This window comes from Myotis brandtii, unplaced genomic scaffold, assembly GCF_000412655.1.
Source record: "Myotis brandtii unplaced genomic scaffold, ASM41265v1 scaffold928, whole genome shotgun sequence".
Taxonomy (NCBI): domain Eukaryota; kingdom Metazoa; phylum Chordata; class Mammalia; order Chiroptera; family Vespertilionidae; genus Myotis; species Myotis brandtii.
Window position 1 is genome coordinate 230074 of NW_005371827.1, and position 25958 is coordinate 256031.

Here is a 25958-nt window from a genome sequence, read left to right on the forward strand (position 1 = left end):
ATGGCTGGGGGCAGGCTGGTGGAGGCCTGCTAGGCAGGACTGCAGTCCAGGCAGGGGGCCGGGGAGTTTCTATGAAAATGAACTTGACAGAGGCCAGTGGTGTGTGTGTGTGTGTGTGTGTGTGTGTGTGTGTACAACACGATGGTGCCTGGTTCTTGGAAGGGCCTATCCTGGAAGCCGTGTGAGGCTGTGGGGGATGAAAGCAGGAGACAAAGGGCTGGAAGGAACAATGCCAGCGCAGGCGGGCAGGTTCTGAGCCCAGGACCGGGGCCTGCTGCCACCCTTCGGAGCTGGGGCTGGGGTCCAAGGCAGGCTGGATGGCCGCCTGGGTTGGAGGCCCTCTGAGAGCGTCCTCTGTGCTGTGGGAGAAGCAGAAGACGGCATCCTGGGGACAGTCGGGGTGGACATCCAGAAAATGTCATTTGAAGCCACAGTGAAAAGTAAAAGGATTTCTAAATTTGGTCCAAACCATCCCAGCTATGTGGCCACAATGATTATTTTTTCAGCCAAATCAAAGTGGTGATAGTTTTCTGCTAGACCCTCCTGAGGATCTTCAGTGCCTGCCGACACCTAGGCCGTGCGCATTGAAAAAAAATCTTGATGAAAAAGAGGTTGGAATCATGGAGTATCCACTGTGGGGCGAAGAGCATTCCAGGTGCCAGGGATGCTAGGCAACAGGGTGGACGAGGACCTCACCGCCAGCGAGGCTGTGGGTACCAGGCTCCCTCACAAACAGGCAGAAACGCACGCTTTGCAGACCAGCACGAGGATGAGGAACAGGCCTTGGTGTGTGATGTGAGCCCTTGACTGCGGTCATGCTGTGTGTGAGGTGTTGCCCACGCCCCAGGCATTTTCTGCTGGACCTCAGACGTGGGGGCCTCAGGCCCTGGACTCCCTGGGCCGGCATGTTGGGGTGTGCTCTGCCTGCCAGGAGCGGTTTCCCCACCTTCAGTTTTCTCGCACACACTCCCAGGCTGAGGATGGACCTAAGGCTTCCTCAGAGAGACCTGGGGGCTGCACTCAGCCCAGCAAGGCCTAGGCCCCGAAGCCCTGCAACCCTCCAACATCCTCTCATTGGGCCCTCCGGGGGGCTCCAACTTCATCAGTGGCTTTTAAACCTTTGTATCCACGGATCTCTTTGTTTAAACGGCATCTTATTCCAAAGCTCAGTACAACAGCAGTGGTACTGAGCTGGCTGAGGATGGAGAGAGCCCTGTGGCCGGGAGGCCCGCCTGTCTGGACGCTGTGCTGGCCATGCCTCAGGGCCCCTTGGGTTCCTGGGAGCACTTTTCAGTCTCCAGAAACAAGGTGCTCTTTGAGGCCCGTCCAGCCCTGACACTGGGCGGCTGTGTGTTTACCTGAGGGGCTTTTGCTCCGTAGAGAAGCCCGGACACGTAGCAGAGCTGTGTCTTGGGGTCCAGGCCCACATTGGCTTATGGTCTGTTTTGGGGGGTAGGGGGGCTGGAGGCAGAGTGAAAGAAGAAAGGCGTTTTGTCCCTCTGGCTTTCGTCCCCAGCAGCAAGTGCAGCTGCTTGAACATGTCAGTTTTGGGTGGACAGACCAGCATTTTAATGTCGTCCTGCCCAGTTCCTAGTGCCCTGACTGAGCACTGAACCAGCCTCCTTTCAGTGCATGGGACGATGCCCAGCAGCTGGCCACACGGGCCAAGGCTCCTCTCCCTCGTGGGTGCGGGTGTAAGAAAGATGCTGCGTGCAGAGCGCTGGCCGGGGCGGCCCGGCATGCTGGCAGCGCTGCGTTGTTTGCAGCGTGGCTCTGCGAGGGCCGTTTGGGGTTCAGCTCTGGCAGACACATCGAGTCAAGGCTGGGCCCAGGTTTTACTTCTGGAGAAATTGGGACGTAAGCCAAGGTGTTCTGGGCACCTTCCTCCTTTCAGCTGTCCCTCTTCTCTCTGTTCCCTTTGATGCCACAAACAGAACCGTACGCTGGGAAAACCCCCTGTCCCACAGCTCAGCTCCTCAAGGTCAGCCGTTCTCTGGGCCTCCCAAGGTGACATCAGCGAGTGCTCCATGGCACTCTTCTCCCAGGCAAGGCCGGCGAGCCCTGTTCTCCAGAGCACAGCCAGCCCAGCCGTGCTTTCCTGGGGCCTGCACTGGGCCCGGCACTCAGCTCTCTGCCCCCAGCCCCGCCTCCGCCCAGGGCATTTGGAATAGTCCATCTTAAAGGGGCATTTGGATAGAATAGTCTTACCTGTACCTAATGGAAGGGAGTGATCTGAAGGTAGAAGTATCTGGCCAGCTCAGGGGGTGTAAAGAAGGTTACTTTCGCAAAGACCCCGCCACCCTTTATTGATGTTAAAGGGTGTGTAAGTGGCGGGCCTTGGCGATGAAGCAGAGCGGGAGCTCTGCTGCTTTGTGGGGGAGAGGGTTTTTTGACCTCAGAATATGTCGGTTGAGGCTGTGGGTTAGGGAAGGAGGGAGAAAGGGGCTTCTTGTAACCAGAGCTGGGCATTCTTTGAGAGGCTGGAGATGAATTCTTTGACTAAAACAAGCCATTCTCAAAGCCAGGGAAGTTCTTTGTCTCTGTGGAAGCCAGAGAATATGTAGGATGGGTGCCAAGAAGAAATAAAAATTTCCCAGGGGAGGACACAGACCAGCTGAAGGAAATCAGCATTTGTCCTGAAACCATGACGGTGGCGCACGGGCCAGCAGTCTCTCCATCCAGGTCCTTTGGAGCTCGTTGCCCACCCCGCGCCCCAGGTCTGTGCTGTGTGTACTATCCAGGTGGCTAAAAACAGACATGGGTGTCTTCTGCATTGTTACAGGGACTGTAGTGCAGATCTAGACAGCGACTCAGAAGGCAGAGCGGGTGGCCTCGGTGACCTTCCAGGTGGAAGGCGAGGTTTCAGGGGTTTTGGCAGGGATGGCTGAAGTCAAACACTGTGTTCATAACCTGGATTCCTGTCTGCTTTGTGCTCTGAAGGCCAGAGATGGCTGTGCCTGAATTCAGCAGGCCTGTCCAGTGGAGGTGGTGGCAGAGGCTTGCTAAAAAGCTTGGGGGCAAGAATCTGTGGCTCAGAGCAGTTGAGACCCTTGTGCCAAGAGATAGCCTCTAACATCTGCAGCCATCAGCAGTGCCAATAGCAGACTGGGCAGCAAGACCCTGGCCCAGGGACCCCCGGAGCTGCAGGGATGGTTCCGAGAAGCAGAGGACTCCCGGGCAACCAGGAGCTTATATAGCATCGAGGCCAATCCTCTCATCCCATAGGCCAGAAAACCAAGAGCAGGAGCTGTGGAATTACTGCAGTTTGAATATCAGCAGTCTTATTAAATGCCTCCGATTCCTTATAATAGCATTGGCATCCCCAAACACCATCACGTTTATCAAGTAACTCACAGTTTGGGCCAGGGTCGAAATGATAATCCAGGCGATAATGGAAAGACCACTTAGGAAGAAAGAAAACTGACATCATAAGCAAAATTAAACACCAGGAAAAATGTTTGCAACTTGTCATACCAGGAAAGAGTGTATTACTTTAATATATAAAGAGCCATTATAAATTAATAAGAAAAGAACTAACAATGAAACAGAAAATTTGACAAAGGTTATGCATCATTCACAGGATAGGAAATACAAGTGGCTTTTAAACATTTGCAGAGTTGCTCCCTTTCACTCAGAATAGCAGAAATGCAAGTTTAAAATATGAGAGGATGTTTCTCACCTACTGGAATGGCAAAGATCTCAAAGCTCCACATCACCTGGTGCTGTCCAGGCTGTGGCAAACAGGCAGTTTCCTGCAATGTTGGTGGAAGTGTAAATTGGTAAATTCAACTTTAGGATTTGGTAACAGCTATCAAAATGAAACATGCACATTCCCTTTCACCTTCATGAATTTTCCTTACAAATATGTTAGCATATCTACAAAGTGACTGTGTACAAGGATTTCACTAAAGCATTAGGCATAGGAATAGAGTTAAGAGCCAAGTAATTAAGAAATTACTTAATGAGAGGACTTCTTAGCTAAGTTCTGGTATATCCATATCATATAATATTACATAACCATTAACAAGGATGAGACAGCTATATGGATGGGTATGGAATAATCCCTAATATATGCATGTTGTTGAGTGAAAAGAGTTCCTGCAGAACATGTGCTACCATTTGTATAAACAGCAACAAATATGTATACATATATGTGTGTGTATCTATATAGGAACTTTAATGTGTGAAATTGCTTATATGTGCACAGATTACCTTTGGAAATATACACACACAGACAATAGTGACCGCGGTGGCCTCCGGGAAGGAGAATGTGTGGCCGAGGGAGCCTTGTCACTGTTTGCTCTTGTCCCTTTGAATTTTGTATCATGTGCTTATTTTCCCGGTTTTAAAAAAAGATAAACATTTAATTCAGCCGCCTGAGATTCAGAAAGGAGGGTCTTCAGGACCATCTCACCCCTGTGACCATGACAATCATACCCCAGGTGACACTGGGCTTGGCGCGGCATGGCGCCGGCCTGAGAGCTGTGGCCAGAGGAGGCCTGGGGGCGAGGTGGAGCAGGCTGGCTCAGAAGGTCTGGGAACCCCCAAATATACTGGGAACAAAACAGAGCTTTCAAAGTGTCAATGACCTGAAAACAAATGGCAGTTGGGTTCAATCATTCGTCTGACTTCTGCCTCTCACCCAGGAGGGTAAGATGTTTGAGGACAGGGGTAGGGGTGGCGCCTTTTGTAGTCTGTGACGACCCATGTAAGGAGCACTGAGCGGGTTGTCTGCAAATGCCTACGAGGATGGTGGTGAGGTGAGCATTGCCAACACTGCACTCTCCTCTGAGTGGAGGTCTACCTGGGAGCAGGTGGCATAGTGGAAAGAACATGGCATTTGCAGTCACGCTGACCTGGGAGTGAGTGTGGGTTCTAGACAGATGAGGAATATGGTGTTAACTTAATTCAACAAGGAGGCTGATAGCCTGAGGTGGCTCTAACGCCATGGTGGCTGCATAAGCACGCCCATATCGAAGCCTGTACGTGCCTCAAGGTTAGGAAATTGAAACTCAAGGACAATCAGACACAAACAGCCAACTAAGCCACAGCCAATCAAATGGTTTCCTTCCTTTGCTTCAGTACCTCTTCTATGTACATTCCCTGGGCTCCGGGTGGAGCAGTGCTCTTCATGACCTCTGGTTTGGCCCTGAGGCAATGGAATCAATTTTTGCTCAAATAAAGTCTTAAACATTTTAATATGCCCCGGTTTATCTTTCTGAGTCCCAGTTTCCATCAGCAAATGGGGATCAACCTAGCTATCTCTCAGGGCTGTCATCGGGCTGGTGTGAGGATGGAGCGGGCAGAGTTCTCAGCCCCTCCTAAATGTCCATTTTTGCCTGGTGTCACTAAGGTGGCATCATGGGATGTTACATTCATTAGTGAACTCTAGGCAGGTGGCCTAGGTTTGAATCCTGGCTGTGCAAATTATAGGCTTGGGGACTTAGGGTAAGTTACTTAACCTTTCTGTGTTACATAACCTGGGCAATTGGGATAATAATGGTACCTGGCCCCGGCAGGGTTGTGGTGAGGATGGACATGCGATCTGTGTTATGCCGTACTGCATTCAGCATTGAGCCTGACGTGGAGTAAACAATCAAGAATAGTAGCTATTATTCTTGTCATTCTTATGCTTTTGAAACATCTTGATAATATTTCGGCCGTCAGTTATTGATCTTTAAAAAGCCTGGTTTTCAGGCTGAACTTTTTTTCTTTTTTTGGACACACTGTGGGTGGTTCCGGAATTGGCCTCTCTAGTGTGGGCAGCTCCTATTTTCCAGAGATACGGATCAGGCACATGGGCAAAAGGCACCCAATTAGACTCAGCATTGTTTCCGGGGAAACTGCATCCCATCAGGCAGCGCCCGGGTGGTACCAGGTCAGGGAGGAGTCACGAGGCCTAATTCAAAGAAATAAAAAATCCCGTGCACCTCGGGGGCGAGGACCATGGCGCTTCGGAGGGGTCTTGGAAGAAAATGGAAATGAAATTCCGAAGACCTCAGTGGGGGGAGAAGCAGTGTGTGTGTGCCCGGAGGGTTGGGCGGTGGAGAGACCTTGGGCTTTTTCAGAGTCCAAGTACAAAGGAGGAGGAGGGGCACTTGGGAAGTGGCAGCAGTTTCCGCTCTCCTTCCAGGGCAGACACGTTATGGAAATTAAAAAAAGAGGTGGAAGGCAGAAACCTCTAGAGACAGTGCAGGCGATTGTGGAGGATGGAGGGCAGGGCTTCAAGGGGTTGAGCAGAGGCAGCACTCCGAGGAGGCACCCGGGAGGGCCACCGCAGACGGGTTAGTGAAGTAAGGTCAGAAAGAAACCCGATGAGAGGGATTTAAGGCCAGCAGGACCCTCCTCGGATTAGACCGCACACCTGCACAGCACCAGCAATGGGAAGAAATGTTTTGGGTGAGGAGGGTGGTGGGATGGGAGAGGGACCAATGCAGGGCGTACGTATCAATTTACATAATAAACCAAAACAACACATCCCACAGAAGGACGTGTGGGCCTCCTTGACAGGATATTAGCCATTTGTGTAATTGGGTGCTTTAGAGGTCCCCTGGAATGTGTTCCCATCCTGTGGCTGGACCAGGCGAACACATGGGGAGGGACCTGCTCCCCGCTGCTGTAGGAGGGAGCGCGGGGCCCTTCCCACCACGCTCCTGGCCGCCATCCTGGCAGACCTCGGAGGCGACCCGTCCACCCCGATGTGTCTGCCAGGACAGCGTGAGAGTTTCTGAATCTGGCTTCACCCAGAATCTGAAGATGCTCTGGTTACTGTACTGAATCGACATTAAATCCGAGGCCACTTGTCACAGAGTGGAGCTACTCAGGGCCAGACCTCTGGTCAACAGGAAAACCGAGGCTGGCCAGCCGCAGGGACGCTCAGCCCGGGCCCTTCCCGGCAACCTCGGATCATTCCAGAGACGCAGTGAAATCTCAGCGCCTTGGCACCATGAGAGAAGAAATCGAAACAGGATCTAGGTCCAAGCCGTTGCTTAATTAGGATTATTATTTTTTATTTCACCACCATTACATTTCAACCCTGGGACAGCCAAAAGCACAAGGCCGCACACCCTGGAATCTGAAACCTAGTTTGCAAGCACTTCCTCACAGCCTCCCGAAGTTTAAATATTAATTTGCCTGTAATTGGTGGAAAAAACAACAGGCAATTAAAAACGCTACAAAGCTGACTTTCTCCTTCCTATGCTCTCCCCTCCCTTTTCATTTCGCTGCCGCCTAGAACTGGATGTAAGACAATGGGACCCCGAGCTGTGTGGAATTCTAAGCCGGGCTTGCCTTAAAGCTACAATATGGATTTAATTTATATGCAAATGCAAGCAATAAAAAGGCAGACACTGTAGAAATTATAGGGTTCCCCCCTCCTTTTCTTAGGAGATGTGCAAACCCTTTCTCTCCTCTTCCAGCTAAGACCTAATTATTATTGGTTCCTGCTACCTTCCCTCTCTCCTCCTGCCCATTCTGGGTATAAACTGGGCCGTTTGAGAAAAGCAATAGAATATTGGAAATAAGAGAAGAGCATCAGGATAATTTCACAGTCTGACTCCCCTTCCTCCCCCCCCCCTTTTTTTTTTGGCCTGCCAGGCCCTCCTGTTGGCCAGTAAAACGCAAAACTGATCAAAGCCATCCGGAAGCCTTAAGTAGGCCAAAATGGGGCTAAAGTATGCTAATAGAGGAGCTAAATATACTTTAATCCTGTTATAATACAAGGTAACTGGGAGGCAGGGAAAGGGCCCAGTGGCTTAGGCAGGGGGCGGAGGGCTGCGGACCCCTGTGAACCCTGAATAGAAGTTGCTTCCTATTCTTTCTCTGGCTGCGGGTGGGAGGGGACTTCTTCCTCTGAGGCCCACACCGGCCCCGCCTGCCCCGTTTACTGAGTGTCAACAGTTGGGTGAGCAAGACTCCGCAGCCCTTAGATCAGTACCCTGTGACCCTCCACATTGAAGCCCGCCATTCAGCCAAGCCTCCCAGCTGTTGCCTGAAGGATGAAGGTTTTTTTTTTCTTTTTTCAAAGTAGGGCATGGTTTAGGAGAACACTAGGCAACAGTTTTAAACTATGTCCTGCCACCCCCCAGCTTGCTCTGCAGACCCCGGAGGACCTGCCCGAGGCCGGCTGGTCCGGCTGGACCGACACAGACACTCTGGACAGAACCGAGTGGCTGGGAGGGGGCACAGCCTCTCTGCCACCGCCAGAGCTGGCTCCCGCCAGGAGCGCCCAGGTTAGAGGAGGTTGTCCCTGAAAGAAGAGCTTGGGGTCTTCCGCTCCCCACCGCTCTCTGGGCCCTGGGCCTTGGGGGCTCATTCCAGGATGTCAGGAAAGCAGTTCCTGTGTCGGTCCTCCCTTCCGGAGAGCCAGGGTCCCGGTCCTCAGACCCGGAGACCGATGTGACTTTACAGCCGGCCAACTGCCGCTGCTATCAGAAGATTAAAAACAAAGGTCGCATTGAGGCCTGCCTCCCACCGAGAGGCTGGGAGTCTGCAGGGTGGAGTGGGGGAGGAGGCCCAGGGCCTGACCATGTCTCTGCTAAGTACAAATTACATACTGGATATATTGAGCTGTAATGGTGTATTTTGAGTCTGACTTAGTTTCGTGAGAATGTCGGTGCGCCCTCCGAAATGCCGAGCCTGAGACACATGGAAACAAAAAGCAATTCAATACCAACAGGATCTGTTCTGTTTGCGTTCAGGCCCAGCTTTCTCTTTCTTTTTCCTTCTCTTGGCCACTCCTTGTTCCCCTTCCTTCCTTCCTCCCTGCACCCCGTCAAGCCCCACTGGGGTGCTCTAAGCAGCAGAACCCTCCCCTAACCTTGTGCAGGGGGCACTTGTGCTTTTACGAAGTTGGTCAGAAAGTGTAGGAACAAGTAGGCCCTAAAAACCTGCCATTGGGCAAAGAGCTTGTTTCTATCCCCCCAGGTCGTCACTCCACGGTCTGTAGCGTGGGGGTCTCTCCAAGGCGGTCCCTATGCACCCCTCCAGGCCTCCGCAGTCCGTGTGGCTGTCCGTCCCCAGCCCAGCCCCGTGGCAGGGGTACACATGGGTCCGGCAGGGCTGGTAGCACAGGAGACCGGGCTGCGTGTGCGGGGCTGGCATGTGGACTGTCACCCAGCAGTGCAGAGCGGGGCCTCGGGGGGCTGTGTCACTCAGGGCAGGAGAACCCCCAGACTTCAACCAAAGGGAGACTAACATTTGATCCTGGCTCTTCCCCCTTACTGGCATGATTTGGGGCAAATTCTTAAGTCTCCGCACTTGAGTTATTTAATCTGCAAAATGGGGGTAAGCGTATCTGTTTCTTGGAGTTTTGAGGACCAGAGGAGCTGATAGAAGTGACGTGCCTAGTGTGGCCCTTAGAACGTGGTCAGCAGTTGCGGAAAGCTGCGTCTCTCAGGTCTCGCTCAGAGCACGGTCGCTCCTACGTGAGCAGAGGAGAAGTCCCTTTTGGTCGTTTTAATGTTTCAGCAAGAATCACATGCACGATCTGTCTGGAGCCAGTTCTCCCCCCACCGCTTTTCCCTACCAGACAGGAGGGCGATGGTGTTGCTCAAACCTAGTTCAGTACTGAGGCTGAGGTCCTTGGTCCTGAGGCGCATCTGAGGCTCTTTAACATCCTGCTCATCTCTGGTTCTGCCTTTCCTCTCAAACACCTTCCTGGCTCCTGGGCAAGGCCTCCGTAAGCAAAGCGGGAAATAAAAACTACTTGCAAATGTCCCATCTGGCCGCTACTTTCCATTTCTCACTTGAGTAGAATACACCCCCCGCCCCTCCCCAACCAAACAGTGAATCTTGAGGCCTGAGTCATCATTTCTGCTCTTGCAACAACTCATAAATGGTTTTAATTATATGGTGTTTTTTTCCAAGTAAACAATGCTAGCGAAAGAGAAAACAACTTATAATTTTTGTTGAATTAAGTTGGGAACAATCCCAGCATCGTGATTGCTGATGATGTCAGGGACCTGGGGCTTCCCATCCTGCCCTTGTCCTTGTGCGAGCCGCCCTGGATGGCAGCTCCAAGGAATGGGAACCAGCCCCGAGACAATAAGACCAATGGAAAACGGAGCTTCGTGAGAGTCCCGGATCCCAGCTGAAACCCAGGCGTTATTTTGGTAACAGTTTGCCAGGGGAAAAATATGCAAAGATCTTGGTTTCCACCATAAACAAACACAGTATTATCCTGACTACAGTCTGACCCTAGGAGCATCCACCGCTGACGCTGGAGCACTGTCGCACATACGAACAGCAACAGCCGATTACTAAGCAAGTCCTCTTCGTCCTTTATGTCAAGTCTTTATGTTCCACACACTCATTAACATTTCCCTGCATGTCTCATTATTAGCTCATCAAACATTTATTATTACTTCAAGATAGATAATTAAAATTTCATACAGTTATTTCTCTGTATGACAATCCAATAGATTTCAAATTCCCCACCCTCCCCAGCAGGCATCTGCCCCCTCACGACTGGGCCATAAAGCTCATGAACTTTCCATTCAATGTGCAGAAAGCATAGGAGCAAAATCTGAAATTCATTTTGAATGGGAGCTTGGTTTTCTGAATCATGACTCAGTTATTTCATTTGTTAAAAAATCAGAGAAAGAGTGGCATTGGACCATCCTTATTCTTCATCAAATAAAAAACTGGACTCGATTGGTAACATTACGAGAGAGAGACAAACAATGCACATGAGCGATGCTCTGCGAGCAGGAGTGGATTTGTCAGAATCGAGTACTCCCAGACAGCAACTGCAGTAAACGCAGGAAGATTAGTGGAGAATTGCTCTCTCTCCAGGATGCATATTACATTTAGGATTAGGAACCCTGGCGTGGATTATGTATCACACATATTGCACCGGCACAGAGGTATCAAGTTCATCGCAATTAGGGTGAGAGATTTTTTTCACTGGAATTTAAGAATGTAGGCTGGTTTTCGGCTACTTAGAGCTCCGAAGAGAATTTCCGGGTGGGAGGGACGCGCAGCCTTGACCAGCCAGTGGCCTCTGGTGTTTCGTGTGCTGTTTCCCTGCCTAGACCTGCGTGTGAGCAGAAAAATCTTCTGAGACCAAATCCGTACCCAAGGGGCTTGACATACAGTTTCTTAAATTGCTGGAATTTCATTTTGGAGCTACAAATCTTATCATTTGACAAAAAAATAATCAGGGCCAACCTCCAGAAAATTCAGACTGTCTCACATTTCTTCTTTAAATATGCAAATCAGGAAGATGTCGATTTAGTCTGTCTCATTAATGAAACAGATAAATGTCACTTATTCCGGAAAAATACTAATGCTGCCCTTCAATTGCTTATCGCCCCCATCCAGAGAGGGGAGGCTATGGTTGCAGAGCCATCTCTTCTAAACTTGTAAAAAGAGTGGTTTGAAAAGCATCACTTGGCAAACAACCATTTTCCCGCTTTGGGGCTTTTCACACACAGAAGCTTCAGGTTGCAGTGCCGGTCACCGTGTCCGAGAGGATGTTTGCCCTGCACTTGTTGTTCTGGGCAGCGGCTGAGCAGACGGGGCAGGCACAGCTCAGGGTTCTGGGCTGCGGGAAGAGGCGGGGGCTAGTCTTTTCCTGGTTAGCCATGGTGTGTGGGTACCTGGGTCAGCCCTGGGTCAGTTGGCCAATGACGCTTCTGACCTTGGATGCCCACTCACTGACATGAGTCTCCTTCTCCCAGGCTGTCCACAGTTCTTAGTCAGTGGCAGCCACACAACTCAGCTGTAGGGATGTCTAAGCATGGACAGTGGGCCTGGCATGCAGAAAAAGACATGGTCCTTGCCCTCAAGGAACTTTAATTCATTACTTTCTGTAGTGCCCCTACTCTGCTGAGCAAATGAACTGCACAACATAGGCGGACTATCACTTGCTCTCACAGGGTCTGGTAGAGAGGGGGAGCTCGGGAGGTCTGAGCGGTTTGGAGGGCCCATGTTGGCTTCAGGGTGAGGGGCCTTTTGTGATAGTGGAGCAGGGGTGAAATGGTGGGAAGGCGCTGGAGGACACAGTGAACGCTCGCCTGCCGCACACACCTGGCACAACATGACGTTCAGCGAGGCGGTGCTGAACCAAACCACGGCTCTCCCATGTGAGGGGCTGGGACAGCAGTTTCTACAGCAGGGTGGGGGGGCATCTGGCCAGCAGGCCGTATAAGTCCTGAGAAATCATTTGGTCTGGCCCTGCCCAGGCATTAGGGGTAAGTTAATGAAATGTTTGAACAAATATAGCAGGCTAATTTTTAAGTTGATAATTTTGTGTGGCCCACGAATAATGTTATAAATATCCAAATGGCCCTTGGCAGATAAAGGGTTCCCCACCCCTGTTCTAGAGGGTCATCTGTTATCAGAACAGACCAGCAAATAATCAGGATAGTCCACCACCACCACGTGCAGTTTTCATTTTGCATTTTTCTTTCATTCCCCTCTTGCTGGGGTGGCATCGACCAGCCAGTGAGAAATGCACTATGTTGCACGCCCAGACATGGCCTGACACTCAGCAAATCTGAGCTCACCCTCACCCCAGCCCCGTTAAATTGGTTTGATCAGCCTGGTGGCCTGGAATGTCTGAAGTCTTGCAAAAGACACAGGCATGTTTGTTGGTGGGTCTCGCATACAGCCCCAAATTTGACATGGCTCAGCAGTTGCTAGGCTCTCTCTGTCTGCTCCGAGCACTGCCTCTGTCCCACTGCCCAGCCCCCTGCCATCCTGGCCACCAACTTAGCAGAGGACATATATCTGCTTGACCCCTTTAGACACCATTTCATTTAGAACAAAATCTTGATTTTAATAATGAAGTGAGAGTTCACACCTTGGAAAAATCTTTAAAAATATTATACAAATGCAAGGTGGGGGAAGAGGAGAAGTCTGCCTTAGGAAAGAGCAGGGTTGGGCTGGCCTTGAAATACCTAAGGTGGGATTTTGGACAGATCACTTAACCTCTCTTGGATTTGTGTCCTTTTTAGGAAACGACAGTTAGTAACGGTTGCCATGTGGACAAAAGGAAATAACCTGCGCAGAGCACTTTGCACGGAGCTGGGAAGGAGTGGGTAGAGTAGCTGTTATTGTTTTCAGTCCCGACTCCCACGTTAATCTAGTGTACTTCCTCTACAGCTCGCATGGCCAAGTACATTTCAGTGTCCCACTGCTCACTGGAGCCCAACATTCTCTAGCACTGTGTTAAAGGTCTAGAATAGGCATCAGAGGTCTGGAACAAGGCCAGGTAAGTATATCCAATGAGTGAAAGTACCTGATCAGAATGCAATAGGGCAGGGGTGGGCAACCTTTTTGTGAGTGCGTGCCCAAACCAGCAAAATCTCTGACTCAAAATTCTTCTGCGTGCCAACCCTAATTTTTTGAGAACATGTTACGCCTACTTGATATCTCTTAAGGTGTACGTATGTGAAGAACCTTGAAGAAATAATAAAATTCATTCGAGCGACAAAAACACAGTATATGATGATGAAAAATACATTTATTTTTTAATGTATACATGTACACTGATAGTCCGACAGAAAACTTTATGACTCCGTTTGATATTATCAGTGGGACTTTTGCTGCTGCATCACTGATGACAGAGATTTTACATCAGGTTTATATTTCATGACCTTCAGAACAGAAAAAATTTTCTGGAATGGCATTCCAAGTCCTCAGTAGTTCATTTTCGACACTATTGAAATTGCTCTTCCCCTCTCTCGTCAATCCATGTCTATGGTCTTTAAGATAACTTGTTATGTAAAATTATTTATTTATCTAAGATGCACCTACACTGAATTTATCTGAAAAATAAAAAAAGTCGATATTAAGAAAAAAATTGTAAATGGAAGATTATAAGAGAGGGTTTCACGTGCCAGCAAAAGTTACTGGCGTGCCATGTTTGGCAAGCGTGCCAGGGGTTGCCCACCCCTGCAATAGGGAGTGGTGGGGTCTGTGGCAAACTGGTGTGCTCACCTTTTGTCTCATGGGGGCGATTTGGCTCCGCTCCAGCCATTGCTAGGTATGAATGTGGGCCGGAGTCTCAGGTTTTTCAAAAGAAGCCACACTTTTGTTTTTAAAGTGTGAATTAGTTGGTAACTGCTTAAAACTGCTTAATATTTTTTGAAAATATGGCCTCTAACTCTGTGTGTGCCAAACCAAACATGTCTGTGGGCCAGATGCAGGCCTCCATGTGTGACCTCTGGCCCAGAAACTCTGCTTTGTTCTGGACAGGCATGAGGCAGGGAGGAGCCGAGAAAGGCAGGAGGCTGGCAGAAGCTACTAGGCACTTCATCTAGTGTAAATTGCTGTGAGGGCCTATGCCAGCTCTCATAAGACTTCGTGGACAATTAAATGAGAGTAGCCCAGTGCCGGTGGGTAGCAGGGATTCCGTGTTATTGGTGTTCGGTGTCCTGTAGTGCGTATTTTCCCAAGACCACTTAGATTGGTGATAGCTTTGGGGGCCACCTCACTGTCATTTTCAGTCTCCATGTCAGGGTTAATGCCATTTACATGGTCTTAGGAGCATCATTATAGCTTTGGTTACAATCCACTTCTCTCAATACTTTTGTATTATCATTTGTTGCTGGTATAATCACACGTGAGGAATTGTAGTACTACAAGGGACTTTTGAAATAACCTAGTCCCACCTCCATATTCATAGAGGAGGAGACCTGACTTTCCAGAGAAGTCGAGAGACTTACCCAAGGTCTTGCCAGGAGGCTGCTTGGGTTTCTGCCTTGGGTGTGGGTAGGTGTAAGGTTGCAGCTCTGTCTTTGCTTAATCCAGGGCCAGGCTAAGAGCTTGTCTGACAAGCACCAGATGGGAAACATCACACTCTCTGGGTCCAGGGATTGGTGGGTGGCTCACACTACTTGTTTTGATGTGAGTAATGGGGCTTGACGCATAGGGGGGATTAGGAATTGGGTTGAGGGTGGAGGGGGAAAGAAGGGGAGCTGCTAGGGAAGGAGTAGAGGGAGTTGCAGCCCCATGTCTCTGACTCTTGGAAAGTCCCTGTCCCTGGGCCTGCTTTATTTTTCTCCACCTCCTAATATCCCTTCACTGTCTCCTCCCAGTAGAATGCAAGTTCCACAGGGCAGAGCTCTTTGTTCTGGTTGCTGCTCAGCACAGGCTCTGGAGCAGAGCGAGCACCTACAGTGTTTGTTGTGTGAATAATAGTGGCAACGTGTGCTTGTGCACCAATTGTCCTATTTATCTCCATCCTTCACGTATAGGATGGGACCAGACACAGCTCCATTTATGCCCGAGGTGCTCTAGGTAACTTGCCCACGATGACACAGCTAAAAAGCTACTGCTAGACAAGACCCAGAAACCAGTCCCTTGATTCTTAGCACGGAGCTCAGTCCTTCATCACTTTGCACATGAATGTCACCGACTTGGCAATACAACTCTGACTGTTGCTTTGGTGCTTGTGGGTGGAAAGGAAGCGTTGAGCTAAGAGCTTACAATCTAAGGAAAAATTGTCAGAGATTCATGGCTACGGTATCATGTTGCTGAGGCTTGGAGTGGTTGACACTGAGACAGAACTTGTCGTACTCAAATGAAAATGATCCTCCTTTTATCCCCCAAACTTTGTCTGAGTTCACGCTCCAGATGGAAAGTAGGGAGTGTTTCCTGAGGGAGGAAATACGGTGAGATTCTCAGTCCTAACCTGGTGAGCTCCAAGGAAATCAGAGGGATCCCCCCATTCCCAGACTTATGGACTCACAGGGCTCAGAACTGAATGGACCTTGGAAATACCATCTGGCCCTGTGCTTCCCAAAGAATGGTGCATACTCGCCTGCTAGCAAGGTATGACCGTTTTATATTTTCATAGGTACATATTTATATTAATGTGTAGTAGACAAAAATAACGATTTCGTTAATCCCATCATTTCAGGCTTTTGTTTAGGGGAAGGCTTGTAAAAAATGTGAGTTATTTAAGAGAAGTATAGGGTTAGTTAGAGAATAGGGATTGTGAGAAAATGGCTTTTGCTGGGCTGCAATGCCATGCAGATTCAGGTGGCTGCCATTTTTATTTACTTTATTATTTTGATTAACACCTCTAGTGGAGAGCCAAACATCCTCTCCTCAGCTGACGAGCAGTGGCCCTTTAACTGCAGTAGAAAGTAAATAAATAAAAACAATTATTCTGGATGAAAATTGGTGTAACTGGCACTTAAGACCAGAAAAAGTTCATTATTCATGCTTGATGCTTTAAGAGGCTGCTGTCTGCCCCAAACTCTGAAAGACTTTAGGATAGGCAGTAATAATTATTACAATAATACTAAGTTTTGTAGAATTAATCAAAATAAAAAAAAATCCTGTTGGAATGTAAGTGCCTAACAGTTGGGAAACAATTTTGTAGCTGAGGAAAAAAGATCTAGTGGTACCCTTCCCGAGGCCGATACTCAAATTGGTGGCAAAGCTCTGACTTGAGCCCAGGCCTCTGACTCCCAGGCCAGCCTCAGCGCAAGGGGGCGCAGCATCTTGCCAGCCTCCCCAACAACAATATTCACGCCTGCCCTTCTGCTTCCGCTCTGTCATCCCTCCATCCAGCACCTGTGTCCTGGGTAGCAACAGCCAGGTGCTGGGTGGGATAGAGAAGGCGTGGGAGAATTATGTCATTCTCCCTGTCGCCAAGGAGCCTGCAGGCTATAGGTACCACGAGGTGCTCACGTGAGTCAGGAGTGATCGCCATGCCCTTGTGATCATCATGAACCCTTATTTATAAGCCATATGCACCTCTTTTTGTACTAGTGTTGAATTCAGGATAAAACACACAGCAATTACAAACTAAGGAGGGTGAGCTCAAAATAAAGTAAGTTGTATTTTTAAATTTTATTTATCAATAGGACAAAAGAAACTAAATTTAAAAAGAATGATAAACAAAGGAAACTAAAAATAGTATAGAAACAAAAGTGGATGTGATAAAGATTCATTAAGGAATACTTTTTAGTTTTTTAAAAATTAAATTTTAATTTTATTTGTTAATAGAAAAAAGACATTGTGTCCTCACTAAAATATATTTGTAGTTTTCGAGCAATTTATTTGAATATGTTTTAATGTTGGTTTAACTCTTTGTAATAAACCATTGGATTCAAAGTTCTGGTTATAAGTTCAGTTTTTTTCTTTTTCTTTTTTTAAAATAATAGTTGTAATGGTTGTCAAAGCTGAAAAAAGAATCTTTACAAAGACGTAGAATGGAAGAAATGCAATGCTGGCTGTGCTTACTAAATCAAGATGCTCATTTAAAAAAATACCATCCAGCAATTATGCAAAGGTTTTTACTGAAATTCATCCAGTCAGCTAGTCAGTTTCCATCTTCCTTAATGTCAATTCTTGTAAACTAATCAGAAGCTATATTTTTAACAAATGGGTTCAAGATCCACTGAAGCTCTTCTTTTGGAAAAAATTTAAATAGGTTAGAAATTGTTTCCAAGTTTTTAACTTGTGCAAATATTAGAGCTATTTTTTTTCAGAAAAGTATTACACATATTATATATTATCTCGGAGAACAATATCACACAATGATGGAAACACTTCCAAACATCTGGGCTCAAAGCACTTTTACTACAGCACACATTTTTCAGCAAAACAGTTATTTATCATTCACTGTTAAAATATTATTTTTAACAATGGAAAGGATGGATTTAAAAAATTATGAATATTTTAGTGGTTATACTATGACAGCCAGTTTCATCATAAAAAGCCCAGGAATTTTAGAACTCATTTTATTTTATTTTTTTGTAGAAGAAAAATATATAGCTTGCCTTAAAATCAATTACCTTTAAAAAAATACTTTGCTGCGAGATAGCCTACAGTCTTACTTATATTGGTACAAAAGATTGTTCACTCCAGTCTCCTTACAAACTGTTGTAAACATTCTACTACTTAACATAATGGTATCCATAGATCCCACATAAACTGCACATTTCACAAGATGCTAAAACAATCCGACAACTGAGGAGCCACCATCATTCCTGCCATGTTGTGGGCCAGCCGCTGTCCCCTCTGAATTCCCCACAGACCTCGTACACTTGAGAGTCTGACTTAGTAACTCCATGGGGGCAATGATGCTAAATCCTGAAACAGATATTTATAAAGTTTGTGTTACTCTTTAGAGAGATAATAAACAGAATACTTTTATTTTAATAGATTACTAGAATTTCTTATTTTTCCTCCACATGTGCTATGCTGGAGGTGATTCAATTGGAGAATGATCCAGAATGAGATGCATTGCAGAATTATGTGGTGTGGCCTTTGAGGAGGGGGGTTGGAATGTCAGGAGGCTCCATTGAGGAGGTGGGTTCGACTGCTTCTTTTTTTTTGCTCTCTGGTTCAAACTTAGACAGAAAATACCTTCCTTTCCTGCACCTGAAGGTTCAGGGTCCAAGGCTTTCTAATTTCCACTTAGTCAACTGAAATCTATCCATTTTTTCCAAGTCTGGGGGATAACCCAGGGCCTCCTTGGCTCTCACCACCCAGGACAGGTTTAGACTCCTTGGTTCTTCAAAGTCCAAGTTCAAGACGGAGAGGCCCTAGATGCAGAGAGAGATGGGCTTCTCTGGCTGGTCTCACATCTGCCTTCTTAGTTCTAGTTTTCTCTCTGTGCTTCCTTCTCTTTCCTGAAAGATCAAGGGGGGAAGGTCATCCATGCAGATCTTATTAATGTCCTTGAGTTTCAGAGCATTAACTAATTAATTCAATTTCAGTCATGTGCCTGCCTGTGTGCTAAATGCTGAACAGTCAATGGTGAGGCTAGCATAGTCTCTGTTCTCCAGGAGCTGAAGTTCCTGTTAAACAAGTGGCCACATACATTAGTGTATGATTATAAATAGGATCAGGGCAGCAAATTGAAAATCTGGTTCTATGGTGGACAATCATAGCGCTGATGGGTGGGCACTGAAGGTATCTCTGAGGGAGAAACCTTTGAGCTGAGGCCTGAAGGACGAGAAGAAGCTCCTGAAAGGAGACAGTGGAGGAGGAGAGCATTGCAGACAGAGGAAAACAAATGCAAGAGCCTGGAGTCAAAGAGAAGCGTGGCTCAGGCACAGACCCAAGAGCTGGTTATTGTGGCTGAGCCGGAAGGGTCCTGATGAAGATGCAGAGGCGGGCAGGGGGCTGAATCTCAACTGGCCTGTGGGCAGGGATAATGAGCTTGGACTTTATCCCCGTAGAAATGCAAAATTTTCTAAAACCCAGGAGTGACATGGCCAGACTGTACATTCAGAAGCTCACCCTGGCTGGGTGGATGGAAGGGAACAAGAGAAGGAAGTGGAAGAGAAGACAGGAGGCTATTGAAAGCTATTGATAATGGTGACTTAGAATAATATAGTGAAGGGTCTTAGGATCAGAAGAATACTATGGGAGAAAGAGACATTTGACATTATAGCCCAGGAAGCCAATATCGTTATCAGAAGTGCTGGTGCACAGACAGCAGGGAGGCCTGATGCCTTACATGGGGTCGGGGAGCTGTTGTTAGCATTTTTTCCCAACTCAGTGCAGTGATGTTATTTGGTATTTTGAAGTCAGCTAAGGTAACTATATTTATATCATAGAAATGAGCAAATGCTACAAATCAGGACTTTCTTTTCCCTGGAGACTGAGCTATTAGACATTTACAGTGCTTATGAGTAACCCCTGTTTTAGTTAAACGTGGCTAAGAACTCACTCTTAGGGGATGGTATGTTGTGGCTGGGGATTTGCCGGCAGACAGCCTCCCGCCCCCCTTGGCACTGAATCAGTCCTTGAGTTGCCACCAACCTGGGATGCATCTGGCCAGGCAGAGGGTACACGTTTGAATACACTGTGATTGAAATCCAGCAAACATTACTAAGCTGCTACTATCTGCCATGGACAGCGCTTGTCACAGGGCGGGGTTGGGTGGTGGACTGGATGGAGATGAACTTTGCCCCATCTTCTCTCCCTAAACTGGGAGGGATGAGCCTGCTCACCAGGAAGCAGAGTGCCAGGCCCGCATTCAGAAGTGAGGTGTGAGCAGTGTTCTCTGGAAGGTCTGAGAGAAGAATGATTCATTTCCAATGAGGGGGTAGAGCCATGTTCCCCGAGAGGGAGGCACTCAGAACGGGCCTTTTAGAATGGGTTGTTGTCAGAGGGAAGAGGAAGAAGGAAGATAATTCCTGCCTGGGAAATAGCACAAGCCAAAGCCCAGAAGCAGGAAAGCATGAGGTGTATTTAGGGACTAACAACCAAATGTACCCAGGAGTATTAAATGTGTGCATACATGTATGTGCATAATCACATATGCACATGCATGTATGTTTGCCTGTGTGTTTCTGGGAGGGAGTCTTGAATGTCCCAGTGAGGCATTTTCATGTTGTTTGCAAGCAGTGAGGAAGCAGAGAGGTTCTGAGCAGTGACTCAGGTGGGCAGCAGTATGGCAGGGGGATGTCATTTGGTTCCAGCATTCCACAATATGCTCGGGGGCATCCTGTGCTGCTGGCCTCAGTGCCATTCTGGTCTCCTCTAATGGCCCCGGCACATGTACCATGCTCAGGCACACCTTGATGGCCTCCGTCAACAACACACAAGTGCCAAACGCAGATTGCACCTCTGGCCTTCAGTGAGGATTCCTTCTGGGTCACCGTCTCGGGACCGCCAGAAGGTGGCGCTGTGCCGGCTGCTGACTCCTTAAACCACCAAGATGGTGGGCAATGACAGAGCCTGGCAGGTGTTCCCTAATGTCCATTTCGGAATGTCCCCTCTTCCCTGATGCCAGGTAGGCAGAGGACTCAGAGCATGGGCCACACGGTGCAGGAGGAAGATCATGGTCTCATTCTATTATGTTAGCGCTGTGAACTTGGGCTGGTTCTTTCACCTCAGTGAGCTGTTGTCAGCAAGACAAAGGAGAATAATAATGCCAACTTGTGAAGTTGTTGTGAGGGCTGAGGGTCATGACATTGTAAGACACTGAGAGTTTAGTGTTGGACAGACCTCATGCTCCTGAGTGTGAACTCAGCCGTGTGACCTGGCTATGTGGTTTCGTATTCTTTTTTGTTGTTGTTGTGAATGGCATTTTCTTTTTCTTTTTTCTTTTTTTAATTGCTTAAAATATCACAAAGAGTAGTACATGTCTCCTTTTTGCCCTCCCTTGACCTTCCCCCGGCCTCCCCTATCCCCTAGTGTCTTGTGTCCATTGGTTATGCTTATATGCATGCATACAAGTCCTTTGCTTGATCTCTTTCCCCCCACCCCCAACCCTCCCTGACATTCCTGTTGTAGTTTGACAGTTTGTTTGATGCTGTTCTGCCTCTGTATCTATTTTTGTTCATCAGTTTATAATGGTCTTTATTATCCATAAATGAGTGAGATCATGTGATATTATTCTTTCATTGACTGGCTTATTTCACTTAGCATAATGCTCTCCAGCATTATGCTAAGTGAAATAAGCCAGTCAATGAAAGAATAATATCACATGATCTCACTCATTTATGGATAATAAAGACCATTATAAACTGATGAACAAAAATAGATACAGAGGCAGAACAGCATCAAACAAACTGTCAAACTACAACAGGAATGTCAGGGAGGGTTGGGGGTGGGGGGAAAGAGATCAAGCAAAGGACTTGTATGCATGCATATAAGCATAACCAATGGACACAAGACACTAGGGGATAGGGGAGGCCGGGGGAAGGTCAAGGGAGGGCAAAAAGGAGACATGTACTACTCTTTGTGATATTTTAAGCAATTAAAAAAAGAAAAAAGAAAAAGAAAATGCCATTCACAACAACAACAAAAAAGAATACGAAACCACATAGCCAGGTCACACGGCTGAGTTCACACTCAGGAGCATGAGGTCTGTCCAACACTAAACTCTCAGTGTCTTACAATGTCATGACCCTCAGCCCTCACAACAACTTCACAAGTTGGCATTATTATTCTCCTTTGTCTTGCTGACAACAGCTCACTGAGGTGAAAGAACCAGCCCAAGTTCACAGCGCTAACATAATAGAATGAGACCATGATCTTCCTCCTGCACCGTGTGGCCCATGCTCTGAGTCCTCTGCCTACCTGGCATCAGGGAAGAGGGGACATTCCGAAATGGACATTAGGGAACACCTGCCAGGCTCTGTCATTGCCCACCATCTTGGTGGTTTAAGGAGTCAGCAGCCGGCACAGCGCCACCTTCTGGCGGTCCCGAGACGGTGACCCAGAAGGAATCCTCACTGAAGGCCAGAGGTGCAATCTGCGTTTGGCACTTGTGTGTTGTTGACGGAGGCCATCAAGGTGTGCCTGAGCATGGTACATGTGCCGGGGCCATTAGAGGAGACCAGAATGGCACTGAGGCCAGCAGCACAGGATGCCCCCGAGCATATTGTGGAATGCTGGAACCAAATGACATCCCCCTGCCATACTGCTGCCCGCCTGAGTCACTGCTCAGAACCTCTCTGCTTCCTCACTGCTTGCAAACAACATGAAAATGCCTCACTGGGACATTCAAGACTCCCTCCCAGAAACACACAGGCAAACATACATGCATGTGCATATGTGATTATGCACATACATGTATGCACACATTTAATACTCCTGGGTACATTTGGTTGTTAGTCCCTAAATACACCTCATGCTTTCCTGCTTCTGGGCTTTGGCTTGTGCTATTTCCCAGGCAGGAATTATCTTCCTTCTTCCTCTTCCCTCTGACAACAACCCATTCTAAAAGGCCCGTTCTGAGTGCCTCCCTCTCGGGGAACATGGCTCTACCCCCTCATTGGAAATGAATCATTCTTCTCTCAGACCTTCCAGAGAACACTGCTCACACCTCACTTCTGAATGCGGGCCTGGCACTCTGCTTCCTGGTGAGCAGGCTCATCCCTCCCAGTTTAGGGAGAGAAGATGGGGCAAAGTTCATCTCCATCCAGTCCACCACCCAACCCCGCCCTGTGACAAGCGCTGTCCATGGCAGATAGTAGCAGCTTAGTAATGTTTGCTGGATTTCAATCACAGTGTATTCAAACGTGTACCCTCTGCCTGGCCAGATGCATCCCAGGTTGGTGGCAACTCAAGGACTGATTCAGTGCCAAGGGAGGCGGGAGGCTATCTGCCGGCAAATCCCCAGCCACAACATACCATCCCCTAAGAGTGAGTTCTTAGCCACGTTTAACTAAAACAGGGGTTACTCATAAGCACTGTAAATGTCTAATAGCTCAGTCTCCAGGGAAAAGAAAGTCCTGATTTGTAGCATTTGCTCATTTCTATGATATAAATATAGTTACCTTAGCTGACTTCAAAATACCAAATAACATCACTGCACTGAGTTGGGAAAAAATGCTAACAACAGCTCCCCGACCCCATGTAAGGCATCAGGCCTCCCTGCTGTCTGTGCACCAGCACTTCTGATAGCGATATTGGCTTCCTTGGCTATAATGTCAAATGTCTCTTTCTCCCATAGTATTCTTCTGATCCTAAGACCCTTCACTATATTATTCTAAGTCACCATTATCAATAGCTTTCAATAGCCTCCTGTCTTCTCTTCCACTTCCTTCTCTTGTTCCCTTCCATCCACCCAGCCAGGGTGAGCTTCTGAATGTACAGTCTGGCCATGTCACTCCTGGGTTTTAGAAAATTTTGCATTTCTACGGGGATAAAGTCCAAGCTCATTATCCCTGCCCACAGGCCAGTTGAGATTCAGCCCCCTGCCCGCCTCTGCATCTTCATCAGGACCCTTCCGGCTCAGCCACAATAACCAGCTCTTGGGTCTGTGCCTGAGCCACGCTTCTCTTTGACTCCAGGCTCTTGCATTTGTTTTCCTCTGTCTGCAATGCTCTCCTCCTCCACTGTCTCCTTTCAGGAGCTTCTTCTCGTCCTTCAGGCCTCAGCTCAAAGGTTTCTCCCTCAGAGATACCTTCAGTGCCCACCCATCAGCGCTATGATTGTCCACCATAGAACCAGATTTTCAATTTGCTGCCCTGATCCTATTTATAATCATACACTAATGTATGTGGCCACTTGTTTAACAGGAACTTCAGCTCCTGGAGAACAGAGACTATGCTAGCCTCACCATTGACTGTTCAGCATTTAGCACACAGGCAGGCACATGACTGAAATTGAATTAATTAGTTAATGCTCTGAAACTCAAGGACATTAATAAGATCTGCATGGATGACCTTCCCCCCTTGATCTTTCAGGAAAGAGAAGGAAGCACAGAGAGAAAACTAGAACTAAGAAGGCAGATGTGAGACCAGCCAGAGAAGCCCATCTCTCTCTGCATCTAGGGCCTCTCCGTCTTGAACTTGGACTTTGAAGAACCAAGGAGTCTAAACCTGTCCTGGGTGGTGAGAGCCAAGGAGGCCCTGGGTTATCCCCCAGACTTGGAAAAAATGGATAGATTTCAGTTGACTAAGTGGAAATTAGAAAGCCTTGGACCCTGAACCTTCAGGTGCAGGAAAGGAAGGTATTTTCTGTCTAAGTTTGAACCAGAGAGCAAAAAAAAAGAAGCAGTCGAACCCACCTCCTCAATGGAGCCTCCTGACATTCCAACCCCCCTCCTCAAAGGCCACACCACATAATTCTGCAATGCATCTCATTCTGGATCATTCTCCAATTGAATCACCTCCAGCATAGCACATGTGGAGGAAAAATAAGAAATTCTAGTAATCTATTAAAATAAAAGTATTCTGTTTATTATCTCTCTAAAGAGTAACACAAACTTTATAAATATCTGTTTCAGGATTTAGCATCATTGCCCCCATGGAGTTACTAAGTCAGACTCTCAAGTGTACGAGGTCTGTGGGGAATTCAGAGGGGACAGCGGCTGGCCCACAACATGGCAGGAATGATGGTGGCTCCTCAGTTGTCGGATTGTTTTAGCATCTTGTGAAATGTGCAGTTTATGTGGGATCTATGGATACCATTATGTTAAGTAGTAGAATGTTTACAACAGTTTGTAAGGAGACTGGAGTGAACAATCTTTTGTACCAATATAAGTAAGACTGTAGGCTATCTCGCAGCAAAGTATTTTTTTTAAAGGTAATTGATTTTAAGGCAAGCTATATATTTTTCTTCTACAAAAAAATAAAATAAAATGAGTTCTAAAATTCCTGGGCTTTTTATGATGAAACTGGCTGTCATAGTATAACCACTAAAATATTCATAATTTTTTAAATCCATCCTTTCCATTGTTAAAAATAATATTTTAACAGTGAATGATAAATAACTGTTTTGCTGAAAAATGTGTGCTGTAGTAAAAGTGCTTTGAGCCCAGATGTTTGGAAGTGTTTCCATCATTGTGTGATATTGTTCTCCGAGATAATATATAATATGTGTAATACTTTTCTGAAAAAAAATAGCTCTAATATTTGCACAAGTTAAAAACTTGGAAACAATTTCTAACCTATTTAAATTTTTTCCAAAAGAAGAGCTTCAGTGGATCTTGAACCCATTTGTTAAAAATATAGCTTCTGATTAGTGATCTAATTTGTCAGATATAAGTATTGCTACCCCAGCTTTTTTTTCATTTCCATTCTCCTGAAAAACCTTTTTCCATCCCTTCACCTCAGTGTGTGTGCGTCTTTTTTTCGGAGGTGGGATTCCTGTAGACAGCAAATATATGGTCAGTCTGTGTGCGTCTTTTTTTCGGAGGTGGGATTCCTGTAGACAGCAAATATATGGGTCATGTTTTCTTATCCACTCAGTTACCCTACGTCTTTTGATTGGGGCATTTAATTCATTTACATTTAAAGTTATTATTGATAGATACTTGTTTGTTGCCATTTTTATTCTGTACCCCTGTGTTCCTTCTTTGTTTCCTATTTTTTCTTTTTACAGCAGACCCTTTAGCATTTCTTGCATTGCTGGTTTGGTGGTAATAAACTCCTGTAGTCCTTTTTTGTCTGTGAAGCACCTGATTTTCACCCTCAATTTTGATTGATAGCCTTGCTGGGTACAGTATTCTTGGATTCAAACCCTTCCTTTGCATGACTTTGTATATTTCATTCCATTCCCTTCTTGCCTGATGTGTTTCTGTTGAG